Below are 16,394 nucleotides of genomic sequence, written 5' to 3' on the forward strand. Positions count from 1 at the left end.
TTCAATGACATGGTTACAATTCAACAGCTTTTAAGTGGCATAGTAAGGATGTGAATTGCATATTTTTTTATTTCAGGGGAATGCTTTTCTATCATGTTGGTTAGCATTTTAAAATGTGTTAGTAAAAATTAGTATTTAAAAATATTAGACAGCAGTTAGTTTTAGGAAGGTGCAGTAAGTAAATGATCAGTACAAACAATTCCGCAAAGAAACCAGACCTGGGATAGTGCTTTAGGTATTGTTAAAGCTGCTTCTGTATTTATTTGCCTAAAACAGGTGTCCAAAGGTTTATTACATATAATTAAACCAAATGAGATAGGTCTGCTTTTTGACAACATATTGTAAGTTTTTATTTCTTTGTATATTTTTACTTTAAAACAATTTAGTTAACAGAAATGTCTTAATTAAAGATTTTTAAAATACTCTGCATCAATTCTTGGATTAAGATTTTTTTAGGTGTTATAAAGGTTTTAAGTGTTCATTGTTACAGCAATTAATGAAAGGTAAGAACCATAATTAATAAATTTGCAATGAGTAATACATTTAAAATCCTTGAATAAATATTATTGGGGACATTAACTGAAGGCATGCTCAAGAATTGTAGTAATTCTCTAACTTGAAATAATTTAGATTTTTCTTAGAGAACTTTTCATATAATAGTATTCAATTCCTGAACTGAAACAAGGGATCCTGTTCCTCCTTCTTGAGGCCTGACGGAAAGAGGTCAAGACCCACCCTGTACCTGAAGGGAGAAGAGGACTGCTGTCAGCTAAGAGGCACGTGTCTCATGAAATGGGAACAGCTTCACTCGTAATCTAATTAGGACAGAGACAAGACTAGCACACAAGAACTCAAACATTTGAGAGGGACTTATTTCCACTTCTGCCACAGCCTTAAAGCCTTGACTTCCTAGCAGGAGTTAGTTTCCATTTGTTCTGCTGTTTACAAAATCCTGGGGCTGAAAGGGAGAGGTGCGGGGATGTTGCACGTGCAGACAGGAAGGAATGAACAAGCATGGAAGCAAATCAATAGCAACTAGTGCATTTGGAAAGTTCTGAATGGATTAAGAAAATATGACATAATGGGTTCTGGTTTATGGATGAACACACTTTAAATTTGGATTTTTTCCCCTTTATTTATATTCAAGTATCCCAGTACCAGTACAAATCTTTATAAAACAAAGCTGAAAGGACTTTCCTCAATTATGTAGATATGTCTTGTCCAGTTGATGATCATTATTTTACTAGAAGTTGTAACATTTTATGATGTTTTTGCTGACAAGCCAAGTGGCTGTTTGACGTCTTTAGGTGGAATTAAGAAAGAGTGAGGCTAGGGCTCAAGTTCTTTTTAGGATAAAAAGATTGTGATTTCGTTCTAACACCGTGGTTCACAGATTATTCTCTACCTCTGGCTCAGAGATAAAGGCTTCCAAACTAATAGAGTTTTCACTTTCTTTCTAATTATTAACACAGGCAAATTCTAGATAGCTCAGTAACACAAGCCATTCACACCTTTGTTATTTTTCTGGAAGAAAGCTGACCTCCATTATCTTGGAGTCATTTGGATCTACAGGATCAGGATTAAGTATAATTAAAAGTATAAGGAATTCTTTTTGCTGAATCTTCAAAGCTAAGAGGTTGAGTAGGGAAGCAAAAAAAAAAAAGTCACAAATGAACAAAATTAGTGACTACTCAAACAGCCCTTGTTTGTTACTAGTACTTTTTTTTTTTTTAAGATTTTATTTATCTATTTGAGAGAGTGTGTGCAAGGGAGATGACAAGGGTCAGGGAGGAGGAGGTGAAGAGGAAAAGAGAGAAGCAGACTTCCTGTGAAGCAGACGTCCTGCTAAGCAGGAAGACTCACAGAGGGCTCAATCCCAGGACACCAGGATCATGAGCTGAGCTGAAAGCAGACTCTTACCTGACTGAGCTACCCCGGCACCCATGTTAACTAGGATTCTTAATTTGCCTCATTCAGACAATGTCATACTTGACTGGCTTCGCTTAACTCAAAAAAATCAATACAAAGTAAAATTTCAAATTTTATGAAGATGTTAAATTTAATGAAGTCAAGGAAAATATTCTTGGAGATTTGCTCAAATAACAAAGCCACTAAAAAGGGTTAAAGTCTCTGCCTTCTGCTCAGGTTATGATCTCAGGGTCATGATCTCAGGGTCCTGGGATGGAGCCCCACATCAGGCTCTCTGCTCAGCAGGGAGCCTGCTTCCTTCTCTCTCTGCTTGACTCTCTGCCTCCTTGTGATCTGTCAATTAAATAAATAAAACTTAAAAAAAAAAGTTATGGGCTCTGGAGGAGGGAGCCAGTTAATAAAACAAGCAAAAAGAATGACACAATAGATGTTTCAAGAGAAAATGATTTGAGTATCAAGTGATTAAAGCAAATTAGAAAACTTGACTAATTTTAAAACCATAATTATGCAGACTCTATAGTCATTCTGAAAATTTGAGTAAGAGGTATTTCCCGGTAACAGAAAATGTTAGAAAAATTAAGCTCCACCAAAATCAATCTTTGATTTAAGGGTTGGGGGCAGATTTATAAGTTATAAGTAAATTCTAATTAAATGAAGATGTATATCTATAATTCACTTTATTTTTTGATGTATTTCTTAAAATACAGTTCACATACAATGTTATATTTGTTTCAGGTGTACAACACAGTGATTCAACAACTCTCATGCTAGCTTATTTTTGTTTCAAGTTTTTAAGTTCTACTTAACATTTGGTGTATTAGTTTTAGAAGAATTTGATTCATTACATACATGTAACACCCAGTGCTCATCACAAGTGCCCTCCTCAAAAGCCCATCACCCATTTAGCCCATCCCCTCCCACTTTCCCTCTAGCAACCCCTCATTTGTCCTCTATAGTTAAGAGTCTATTTTATGGTTTGCCTTTTTTTCTTTCCCCTATGTTTATCTGTCTTGTTCTTTAAATTGCACAAATGAGTGAAACTCTATGGTATTTCTTTGACTTATTTTGCTTATTAGCATAATACACTCTAGCTCTATCCACATCATTCAAATGGCAAGATTTCATTGTTTTCAATGGCGAAGTAATATTCCATTGTACATATATACCACCTCTTCTTTATCTATCATCAGTCAATGGACATTTGGACTCTTTCCATAATTTGACTCTTGTTGATAATGCTGCTATAAACATTGGGGTACAAGTGCCCTTTTGAATCAGTATTCTTGTATTCTTTGATAAATATCTAGGAGTGTAATTGTTGGATCATAGGGTATTGCTATTTTTAAGATTCTTCGGGACCTCCATACTGTTTTCTAGAGCAGCTGCTCCAGTTTCCATTCCCACCAACAGAGTAAGAGTGTTCGCCTTTTTTGGCATACCTGCCAACATCTGTTGTTTCCTGTGGTGTAGATTTTAACAATTCTGACAGGTGTGAGGTAGTAGCTCATCATGATTTTGTGTTTCCCTGACAATGAGTGAGGTTAAGCACCTTTTCATGCATCTGTTGGCCATCTGTATGTATTCTTTGGGGAAAAGTCTACTCAGGTCTTCCCATTTTTTAACTGGATTATTGGGGGGGGGTGTTGAGTTTATTAAATTCTTTAGATTCCAGATACTAACAATTTATCAGCTAGGGCCTTTGCAATTACCTTCTCCCATTCTGAAGGTTGCCATTTCACTAAAGTGTAGCTATCACCTGCCACCATACAAACCTATTTTAAATGCATGAACTATATTCTGTAAGCTGTACCTTTCATTCCTGCGACAGTCATTCCATAACTGGAAGCCTGTATCTTCTCCTTTCCTTCAACCATTTTGCCATCCCCTATCCTCCTAGCTACCATTAGTTTGTTCTCTGTATTTATGGGTCTGTTTCTGCTTTTATTTGTTTCATTTTTTAGGTTCCACAAATAAGTGAATCATATGGTGTTTGACTTTCTCTGACTTATTTCACTTAGCATAATACTCTTTAGAACCATCCATATGGTATCAAATGGCACTATCTCATTTTTTTTAATGGCTGAGTAACAGTCCATTACACCCACATGCACATACACACAGCCCATGCATCTACTGATGGACACTTGGTTGCTTCTGTATCTTGGCTATTGCATGCTGCAATAAACATAAAGGTACATATATCTTTTTTCAAAGGAGTGTTTCTATTTTCTTTGGGTAGTTAGCCAGTAGTGAAGTGCTAGATCATATGGTATTTCTATTTTTGATTTTTTGAGGAACCTGCATACCATATTCCATAGTGGCTACATTAAAATTACATTCCCACCACAGTGCACGAGGGTTTTTTTTTTTTACATATATTGACCAACACTTGTTACTTCTTGTCACTCTGAGTCTAGACATTGACAGGTGTGAGGTGATAACATCCTTGTGGTTTTTATTTGTAGTTCCCTAATGATTCCTGCCATCGAGCATCTTCCCATGGATCTGCTGGCCATCTGTATGTCATTTTTGGAGAAATGTCTATTCAGGTCCTCTGCCCATTATTTAATGGGATTTTTTTTGGGGGGGGGGCTTTTTGGTGTTGAGGTCTTCATATATTTTGGAGATTAACTGCTTATTGGATATATTATTTGCAAATATCTTCTCCTAATCAGTAGGCTGCCTTTTCAATTTGTTTGATAGTTCCCTTTGCTGCACAAAAGCCTTTTATTTTGTTGTATTCCCAATAGTTTTTTTTTTTTTTTTGCTTTTGTTTTCCTTGCCTGAGGAGACCTGTCCAAAAAAAAATGTTGCTAAGGCTAATGTCAGAGATTATTGCCTATGTTTTCTTCTAGGAGTTTTATGGTTTCAGGTCTCACATTTAGGTCTTGAACCCATTTTGAGTTTATTTTTGTGTATGGTATGAGAAAGTGGGTTTTGTTTGGTTTTTGGTTTTGGTGCAAAATGGAGCTATCTAGTTTTCTCTACACCATTTATTTAAGGGACTGTCTTTCCCCCACTGTATATTTTTGTATCCTTTGTCATGGATTAATTGACCATGTAAGTTTGGATTTATTTCTGGCCTCTCTATCCTGGTCCATTGATTTACATGTGTTTTTGTGCCAGTAGCATTCTGTTTTGATTACTACAGCTTTGTAGTATATCTTGAAATCTGGGACTGTGATACCTCTGGCTTTCTTCTTTCTCGAGATTGTTTTGGGTATTTGAGGTCTTTTGTGGTTTCCTACAGATCTTAGTACATTTGTTCTAGTTTTGTGGAAAATGCTATCGGTATTTTGATAGGGATTGCATTGAATCTATGGATTGTTTTGGATAGTGCGGATATTTTAACACTAATTCTTCCACTCCATGAGTATGGGATACCTTTCCATTTGTGTTGTCTTCAATTTCTTTCATCAGTATTTAATGTTTTCAGAGTACAGTTCTTTAACATCCTGATTAAATTTATTCCTAGATTCTTTTTACTTCTGCTCTGATCTTAATTATTTCCTTCTCTCTACTATCCTTGAGCTTTGTTGGTTCTTTTCCTAATTCATTTAGGCACAAAGTTTATTTGAATTTTTTTTTTTTAGGTAAGCCTGTTTGATTATAACATTGTCTTTTAGCACTGTTTTTGCTTCATTCAGAAAATTTCTACTGTTATTGTCTCAAGGTATTTTTCAGTTTCCTCTATTTGTTGAGCCATTGGCTGTTCAGTAGCATATAGTTTAGCTTATATATTTTTTTTCCACAGTTTTTTTTTTTTTTTTTTTTGTCTACTCTATTTCCAGTTTCATACTATTGTGGTCAGAAAAGATGGTTGGTACAATTTCAATCTTAAAATTGAGACTACTTCATGGCCTAATATGATCTATTCTGGAAAATGTCCCATGTCTACTTGAAAAAGAATGTGAATCTGTTTTTTTTTCATTTTAACTCTTTTTACTTATATGTTTATTTGTTTTTTTTTTTTTTTTGCTTTTTTTTTCCCCATTTTATTTATTTTTTCAGCGTAACAGTATTCATTCTTTTTGCACAACACCCAGTGCTCCATGCAAAACGTGCCCTCCCCATTACCCACCACCTGTTCCCCCAACCTCCCACCCCTGACCCTTCAAAACCCTCAGGTTGTTTTTCAGAGTCCATAGTCCCTTATGGTTCGCCTCCCTTTCCAAATTTTTTTTTTTTAATAAACATATAATGTATTTTTATCCCCAGGGGTACAGGTCTGTGAATCGCCAGGTTTACACACTTCACAGCACTCACGATAGCACTTACCCTCCCCAATGTCCATAGCCCCCTCCCCCTCTCCCAATCCCACCTCCCCCCAGCAACCCCCAGTTTGTTTTGTGAGATTAAGAGTCATTTATGGTTTGTCTCCCTCCCAATCCCATCTTGTTTCATTTATTCTTCTCCTATCCCCCTACCCCCCCATGTTGCTTCTCCATGTCCTCATATCAGGGAGATCATATGATAGTTGTCTTTCTCCAATTGACTTATTTCACTAAGCATGATACGCTCTAGTTCCATCCACATCGTTGCAAATGGCATGATTTCATTTCTTTTGATGGCTGCATAGTATTCCATTGTGTATATATACCACATCTTCTTGATCCATTCATCTGTTGATGGACATCTAGGTTCTTTCCATAGTTTGGCTATTGTAGACATTGCTGCTATAAACATTCGGGTTGAATCTGTTTTTAGACAGAATATTCTATATATCTGTCAAGCCCATCTGGTCTATCATATCATTTAAAGCCACTTTAAAAAATAATTATCTGTCTGGATCATCTATTGTTGATATAAACGGTGTTAAAATTCCCTACTATTTTCATATTACTGTTAATTTTTCCCTTTATGTCTGTTAATATTTGCTTTTAATATTTAGGTGCTTCTATGTTGGATACATATGTATTTACAATTATTACATTTTATTTGATCAATCCTTTTATCACTGTGTAATGCCCTTCTTTGTCTCTTATTAGAGTCTTTGTTTTAAAGTCTAGTTTGTCTAAGTATTGCTACCCAGCTTTGTTTTTGCTTCCATTTATTAGCATGGAATATATTTTTCCATCCCTTCTTTTTTAGGTTGTATGTATCTTTAGGTCTGATAGTTAGTCTCTTGTAGGGAGTATCAAGATGGGTCTAATTTTTTATCCATTCAGTTCCTCTGTGTCTTTTGATTGGATAATTTAGGCATTTGTATTTAAAGAAATTGTCCACAGGCATGTGCCATTTTGTCAGTTATTTTCTGGCTTTTTGGAAATCCTCTGTTCCTTTCTTCTTGCTGTCTTTATGTTTTGATTTTCTGTAATTATATGTTTAAATACCAAATTTAGAGAAGGATACAATAAGATAATTAAAAGCTAGTATCCCTAATGTATATATAGACAAAAATCCTTAACAAAACATAGCAAGCCAAATTCAATATATTGATAGGATCACACAGCATAATCAGGTGGGTTTATTCCAAGGATTCAAGAATGGTTCAATATCTGCAAATCAATCAGAACAAAAACATACAGTTGTCTCAATAGATGCATTCCAAACTGGGAAGGAAGACCTAAAACTGTCAATCCTAAAATTTGTATGGAACCACACAGGACCTCAAATAGGGAAAGTAATCTTGAAATAGGACCAAAGTGGAGGCAACATCCTCCCTGATTTCAAAAAATGTTACCAAAGCTTTAGTAATCAAAATAGTGTGGTATTGGCATAAACATAAACACAAACCAATTGGAAGAGATAGCCCAGTACTATACTTACATGCATGTGGTTAATTAATTTAGGACAAAAGAGCCAGGAATACACAATGGGGAAAGAACAGTCTCTTTTAGAAACGGTGCTGGGAAAATCAGATAGCATAGGCAAGAGAATGAAACTGAACCTCTAAAACTATAAACAAAAATTAACCCAAAGTTGATCAAATACTTTAAGACCTGAACCCATAAACTCCTAGAAGAGAAAATAGATGGTAAACTCCAAGACATCAATCTGGTTATGATATTTTGGATTTGACATTAAAGCAAAAGCAACAAAGGCAAAAATAAACATCTGAGACTATATCAAATTAAAAACCACTGCACAGCAAAGGAAACCATTGATAAAATGAAAGAAGCCTACCAAATGGGAGAAAATATCTGAAAATCATATATCTGATAAGGGGTTAACATCTAAAACATATACAAGCATAACGCAATTCAATAGCAAAAAAAAAAAAAGTCTGATTAATAAATGGGCAAATGATCTAAATAGTTTTCCAAATATACTGTTTTCCAATATACTGGTGGTCTGAAATATCTGAAAAGGTATTTCATAATCATCAGGGAAATGCTAGTCAAAGCCACAATGATGTATCACTTCATATAAGTTAAAATTGTTGTTAGAAGATTTCACAAAACTTCTGTGGACAAAACTCAGAATTCAGCAATTGATAAATATATTACAAAATATGGATTACAGGTCTACTACGAAGAATGAAATTCTCTGGAGGGGGATAACATTTTTCTTAGCTGGGGTTTCAGGTTCATGGTCCCTGTTACCAAAATCAACTGTAAATGTCCATCTGTTAATGTGGATCTGTACAGAGATTTTATGAATTTTATATAGATGTTTCCAAATTGAGTATATTCATCATTTGTAAAACATTTATAGCCTTCTTCTGGATTTTCTAGAAACTTACCTAATAACTTGTCAATGCATTGCAGGTTAATTACTTCCAACTGAAGATTAAACTGGCAGTTCAATTGAACAGTGAAAACTATTTTGAGATACGGGAATTTATTTTCCACGTGTATAAAGTCCAAAAAACATTGCTGAGCCTGTAGTATGTGCTCAGCAAATATATCCACAGGAAATATGTGTGGAAATGTAGATTTACATCTTGTTTTAACTTGGACAGTATGAATTTATAAAGCAGCTTAGCCACTACATGTAAGTCAAACAATGTTATCAGCAAAATGGCTTTATCACAGCATAAACTTCACATATAAGAACTGTTTCATCTTGTAATTTCAGATTGAACTCATCAAGAATCATTGTTCATTCTGTAGCATAAGCTAATTTCCAAAGCCATTTAGTGTTCAGAAAAATTTCAGTCTTGGCTCTGACCTGAAAAAGTTTCCCACAAGGCCATCAAGCTGCTGTGTCTTAGGACAAGTAAGGGCATTTGGATTTTATTTTTGACAAAATCTCACAGAAGTTAGGATAATTAAATTGATGAAAACAAAGTTTAACGCTGACACTGCTGTTCAATGTTACATGATCAATTCAAAGTTTCTCCACAATGTACCTAATTCAAAAGGTGAATAGTTCAGGAAGTAACCATATGACGACTTATGTTTTAATAAACTTTGTAAATTTGTCCAAATAAGCCTTTCTACTTCATACATCTTAGCAGATTCCACTTTAGGTTTTACTGAATTTTGTTATTTACAATGAAAATATTCCCAGTAAAAGGTGTTTCACTTCATACTATTCATAAACACGAAGTCTTTTGTCACTTCAAACTCATCACTGATTATTAAAAACAAACAAAAAACCTAACAATATTAGTAACATCTCCACTTATAAAGAGACAAAACCACTTTTAATCAATTGCCTTGGTTTTTAATTATTATCCCCAATATCTTAACTTCAGCCCTTCAAGCACTGTTTTTGCCATAATGCTACTAGTCAAGCAAGTTTATTTTCTTTAGAAACAGTTGAATTGCTGCAACCAAACACCGTTTAATAAACTCATTATCTTACAGTAAGTGAAGTCACTTTCCCTGCTTGACTAATACATGACTAATACATGAGCCACTTAGAAGCTTACTTTGATTGCACACTTTCATTTTATGTTTTGATCATATGTTTACCAGAAGTATTTTATTGATGATAATGTCATACTTTTCTGACAAAGGGTGAAGAAAATTATTATTCTTTAGCAGCTTGGCTAAATTAGCTAATACATACAAAGCATCCAGGGCAGTGCTTGGCTAACAGCAGATACACATGACTAAATTCAACATACAGTTGCAGTTATAAGTGATTATAATAGAACTTGCCCTTTTAATACTGTTTTTGATGATAGGATTATAATGGTACCACAAAATGTGCTGGGGTGCTTTTCATTTCTTTTCCCCTTTTTTCAATCTCTTTGTCTAAAATGAGTATTTCGGGGCGCCTGGGTGGCTCAGTGGATTAAGCCTTCGGCTCAGGTCATGATCTCAGGGTCTTGGGATCGAGCCCCGCATCGGGCTCTCTGCTCTGCAGGGAGCCTGCTTCCTCCTCTCTCTCTGCCTGCCTCTCTGCCTACTTGTGACCTCTCTCTCTATCAAATAAATAAAAATCTTTCAAAAAAAAAATAAAATGAGTATTTCATCCTTAAGGTTTTAGTAAAACTTATCTGTTAAACTATCTGGTTATTTTTTTTTAATTCCTAGGTTTTTACAATACTGATTCAATGTATTAATCACTGTAAATTCATGGGGAATATCTTTTTTTGAGTCAATATTTGCCAATTACGTTTTTGTAAAACCATTTCTAAATAAATTTTCAAATATACTAGCATAAAGGTATTATTTTAATATTTAAAATCTTTTGTTCTTTCATTCTTATTTTATACTTACTTTCTTGGCTAGTCTTGCTTTAAGTCCTTTCAAATATTTTGCTTTTATTGGTTGTCTCTATTGCTTCTTTATTTTCTGTTTAATTTCTCCATTTATTTTCTCTGCTCTGTTTCTAACTTCTTGGATTAAATGCATAGCTCATTAACTTTCTTTGTCTAATGTGTGTGCCAAAATGCCACTTTAGTTCCATCCCACAAATTTAATGTGTAGTGCTTTCATCTACATTAATTATGAATGTTTCTAAATACAATGCTAAATACAATATATTAATAATCCTTTGATTGTTACCATTTGCTTAGTCAATATGAAAGAATGTGTCTTGAGCAGGTTCTAGATATAGCCAGATTAGATTTTTGTTGTATTTTCAATTCTAAGTGATTTTCATTTCTATCAGTCTCTGAAAGAAGTGTTTTAAAAGTCTATGGATATGCCCATTTCTTCTTGCAATTTTGTTAACTTTTTATTAATTTTAAGGTTATGTTGTTGGGGCACATAGTTTCTAGACAATTGTGACTATGAACTGTTCCCTGCATTATTAGGTAAGAAATTTAAAGCTTTTGCCTTAAAGCCAATTTTCTACTTATTACATGTGTGAGTGTGTACACACACACACACACACACACACACACACACATTTCCTCTAAATACTTCTGCAAGACTGTGTTTTGTATGGGTCTTTTCTATCAAAATGAAACCACTTTTAATTTATGCATCTACCTAAGAATCTGTCCTTTACCAAATACTGGATTACAACACAAGATATGTGTTAATACAAGGTCTGGATCACTCCATCTTCAGGGGGCTTACCATTCTGATTAGGAGAGAATGTCAGATGCCACAGTTCAGTGAGAACTGTTTGACTCATCTAAAGTCTTTGTCAAACTCAAGCCATTTTCAACCCATTCAGGTCTAATCTAAGCCTAACAGATTGTGCTGTCAAGTACTTAACTCCTCTTGACCTCATCAAATTTATCCCTTTCTACTTAATAAACACTGATTAATCAACATTAGGTTACCAAGGAACAGGGTATTTATCCATGAAGTATGTACCAAATTGCTGAGATACATATTCTACAGACAACTAAGAAAACACAAAAAGCAAGATATTTATCACTGTCAAGTAGCTGTTTAAGGCATTATGCAAGGGAGAAGAGGGGAGTATATGAATTACCCTTACTCTCCCCCTAAATTATAAGTCTACTGTCTACCAAAACTAAGGATCAAGCACTGACAAGCAATTACAGTTGGAATTAGATCTTCCATAATATACTTCCATGTTGATTTGAAGGCAATTTTGATTATTTACACTGTAATTGTTGATATCCCATACAATACAAAAAAGCATACATGATTGTCCTGAAACAAATCTGACTTTTTATTTCAAAATGCATTTTAGATCTGCTTTTAAAAATTCATTTATTAAATTTTTTCTTTTAGTGAGTTTTCCCTGTATACAATCTTCTTTTCATTGTCTTAATCCATTTGTTTTATTTCATTTTTCTCATCTAAACGTGCCTTGTTTAACAAAACAAAATAAAATTGCATTTGAAGAGCTTTTCTACACAATTTGAAAAGACTCCATTGTTTCCCCCATTAAGAAGGCCAATCTTTCCTCTAGGTTAGATTTGCTAACTGAGGGCACTCAGCTCTGTAAACAGCCTTGTTTTTTCATTGTGTGGCCCTTCCACTTGAGCTTCAAATTCAACATTTTCTAGAGACCTAACTGATAAACTGTAGGAAGACTTGGCAGTGTCAGTTACTCTCCAGCAGAGTCTTAGAAATTTGTGAGGGAAACAACTCAGCATGGCTGTTTTGTGTATAGTTCGGGTTTGTGGGAAAGGACACAAACACTGTAGTAGAGAGGAGAGTTATTTTTTAACTCAGATGAATCAAACATACTACATGAGGGTAAAATGAATTACAGTACTACTTGAGTTTTTGCATTTTCATACATGTTCACTTTTTCAAGTAACAGGAAATAATGCCCCCCCAAATAATAAGCCCAGAACATCCATTTATTATTTTTCAGAGCTGAGGCCAAAAATATCTAAATTGCTTAGATTACTGGGGTTCCGCCTCCATCACCATGACCCCATGATTAAAGTTTTACCTTATTTTAAAAGTGTCTGTGTGTGTATGTATGTATATATGTATTTCCCATTTAGTGAGAGGAGGAGGGCTTGGGGGCTTGGGTGGGGGGAAAGACAATGGAAGAGGGGGAGAAAGAATCTCCAGCAGGGTCCACGCTGAGCAGGGAGCCCCACACAGGGCTCTATTCCACAACCCTGAAATCATGACCTGAGCCAAAATTGAGAGTGGGATACTTAACCAGCACAGCTGGTGCCCCTTAAGTTTCATCTTTTTCCAAGGATTAGTTGGAAGTTTAGTAAACAAGGGGAAAGATGAGAAAAATCTCCAGAATGTCCTCAGGAAAAACTAGATACGTTTTATTCTCTTGTATACTTACTGTCTTATTTTAAAGTTAACAGGAAACCCCAATAAGCTAAAATTTTAAAACATCAGCTGTAAAATGTATGTTTATGTGTATTCAATCTATTTTCAGAAATATTTGAAGACATTTTAAGGAGGTAAATTAAATGGAAACTGTACCTGTGATAAAGTACTAGTAACCCAAGTAAATAGTAAAACTCTACTAAAGAATTTGGACTTGGACACAAGTTTCATCTTCAAATGATGAAATCTCATTTTATACATATAAGTATATAGTTATAAAACTAGTATATGAAAAATCTGGGTTCAAGTCTTAAAACGGAAACTCTAGATATATGAACTATAAATCTGGGCAAATCATGTATCCTCTGAGATTCACAAGTAAAATGTGAATACTGCAATACTGCTACCACATTTGTCCATTTGCCAGGTTGTTGGAGCAGGGGAAATGAAGTTATGCATGTTAAATGGTTCAATGAATGCGAGAGCTGGTTTTGTTTTTTTTTTAAGGTTTATTTGACAGATCACAAGTAGGCAAGGTGGCAGGCAGAGGGGGAGGGGGAAGCAGGCTCCCTGCTGAGCAGAGTGCCCAATGCGGGGTTCAATTCCAGGACCCTGGGATCAAGACCTCAGCCAAAGGCAGAGGCTTAACCCACTGAGCCACCTAGGCACCCTGTGAGAGCTGATTTTTAACTGGAATCCTACCCTCGCCTTAACTTCTCAGTAAAAATAGAGGATTCATGGATTATTTAGGTTAAAGACTAAGGATTTATTCAAGTTGATGTAACTCATTGTATTAGTCAAGGTTCTCCAAAGAAACAAAACCAACAGCTGATATATGTGTGTAATATATGTAATAAGGAATTAGCTCACATGATTATGGAGACTGGGAAGTCCCAAGATTTGCAGTTGACAGGCTAGATATTAAGGAAGCTGCGGGGGATTATCAGTCCAAGTCCCAAGGCCTGAGAACTAGGATAGGTGACTGTGTAAATTCTAGTCTGAAAGTCTGTAGGCTCAAGACCCCCAAACTGCTGATTTTTCAGTTCAAGTCCAAAAGCAAGAGCTGACTGCCATCCAGCTCAAACAAGCAGATGGATTTCTCTCTGACTTAGCTTTTTTGCTCTGGTCAGGTCTTAATTTGATTGAAGGATGCCTACCCATGTTAGAACCTCTTCCTTTAGTCTACCAATTCAAAAGTTTATGTCATTCAGACAAACCCAGAATAATGCTAGGCTGAATGTCTAGTGTCTATGACCAGTGACACTGACACTTAAAATTAGCCATCATATTCATGGATTTAAGTTAGGTTCTCTAGATTTTAATTCCAGCGGAGTTAAGTTTTATATCAATTTCAGGTGTACAATACAATGACTCAGTTTTCTACACATCACTCAGTGCTCATCAAGATAAATGTACTCTTGAATTCCCTTCACCCAACCCTCCACCAACCTCTCCTCTGGTAACCATCAGTTTGTTCTCTATAGTTAAGAATCTGTTTCCTGGTTTGTCTTTCTCTCCCTTGGTTCAGGAGACTTATCTAGAAAAACATTGTTATGGCCAATGTCAGAGAAATTACTGCCTGTGCTCTCTTCTAGACTTTTATGGTTTCAGGTCACACATTTATGTCTTTAATCCATCTTAGTTTATTTTTGTATATAGTGTAAGCCTGTGGTCCAGTTTCATTCTTTTGCATGTTGCCATCCAGTTTTCCCAATACCCTTTGTAGAAGAGAATTTTCCCATTGTATATCCTTGCCTCCTTTGTTGAAGAGTAATTGACCATATAACTGCAAGTTTATTTCTGGATTTTCTACTTGGTTCCATTGATTTATGTCTATTTTTGTGCCAGTACCTACTGTTTTGATTACTATAGTTTTGTAATATAACTTGAAGTCTGGAACTGTGATGCCTCCAACTCTCTTTTTCTTTTCAAGATTGCTTTAGCTTTTGGGATCTTGTGTTTCCAAATAAATGTTACAGTTATTTCTGTACAGCTAGGTCTGTGAAAAAGACTGTAGGTTTATTGATAAGAATTGCAATGGATCTGTAGATTGTTTTGGGTAGCATAGACATTTAACAATATTTGTTTTTCTAATCCATGAGCATGGAATGTCTTTCCATTTGTGTTGTCTTCAATTTCTTTCATCAACGTTTTATAGTTTTAGAGTACAGGTCTTTCACCTCCTTGGTGAAGTTTATTCCTAAGATACTTCATTTATTTTGGTGCAATTATAAATGCATTGTTCTCTTAATTTCTCTTTCCACTGCTTTATTATAGAAAGGCAACAGATTTCTGTACATTGATTTTGTATCCTATGAATTTACTGAATTCAGTTATCACTTCTAGCAGATTTTTTGTCGAATCTTTAGCATTTTCTATATACTATATTGTGACATCTGTTAACAGTGAAAGTTTAACTTTTTTCTCTCCAGGTTAGATGTCTTTTCTTTCTTTTTGTTTGATTGCCATGGCTAGGATTCAGTTTTTCAGCATTAAGTATAATAATATAAGCATATAAGTATAATGTTAACTGAGGGTTTTTCATTTATAGCCTTTATGATTGAGGTGTAGTCCCTCTAAACCTACCTTGTTAAGTGTTTTTATCCTAAATGGATGTTGTACTTTGTCAAATGCTTTTTCTGCATCTATGGAAATGAACATAAGGTTTTTATACTTTTTCTTATTGATGTCATGTTTATTGAATCACAAATATTGAAACAGCTTTGCATCTGAAGAATAAATCTTACTTGATGGCGCTCATTCACTAATTTTTTAATATACTGTTGGATTTCAGTTGCTAATATGTATGTGGTTGAAGATTTTTGCCTCTATGTTCATCAGAGATATTGGCTTGGTTGTGTCTTTTTTTGTCTTTATCCAGTTTTGGTATCCCAATAATGCTACCTTTGTTGAATGAATTTCAATTTTTTTTTTCTTTTCTTTTTTCTTTTTTGGTAATAGCTTGAGAAGACTAGGCATTAAAGTGTCTTTAAATGACTGGTACAATTTACCTGTGAAGCCAGCTGGTCCTGGGCTTTCTTTCATATGCTGGGAGTTTTTTGACTACTGATTTAATTCTATTGCTGATAATTGGCCTGTTCAAATTTTCCATTTCTTCCTGCATAAGTTTATATGTTTCTAGAAATGTATCCATTTCTTCTAGGTTGTCTAAATTATTGGCATATCATTTTTCAAAATTTTCTCATACAATTGTTTGTATTTCTGTGGTGTTGGTTATTTCTCCTCTTTCATTTGTGATTTTGAGACCACTTTTTAATTTATGAGGCTGCCTAGAGGCTTATCAATTCTGTTGATCTTTTCAAAGAACCAGCTTGGGTTTTTTTGATCAGTGATAGCGTTTTTCTAGTTTCCATATCACTTATCTTTATTTCCTTC

At 34.8% G+C, this 16,394-nt stretch overlaps 1 protein-coding gene across 6 annotated transcripts in view; it reads right to left on the minus strand.

The window, feature by feature from the left end:
• Positions 1 to 16,394, minus strand: part of NOL4 (nucleolar protein 4) — a 407,732-nt gene that overhangs the window by 2,391 nt on the left and 388,947 nt on the right. The window lies entirely within an intron of this gene.

Source organism: Meles meles, chromosome 12 (genome assembly GCF_922984935.1).
Source record: "Meles meles chromosome 12, mMelMel3.1 paternal haplotype, whole genome shotgun sequence".
In the NCBI taxonomy this organism is placed as follows: Eukaryota; Metazoa; Chordata; class Mammalia; order Carnivora; family Mustelidae; genus Meles; species Meles meles.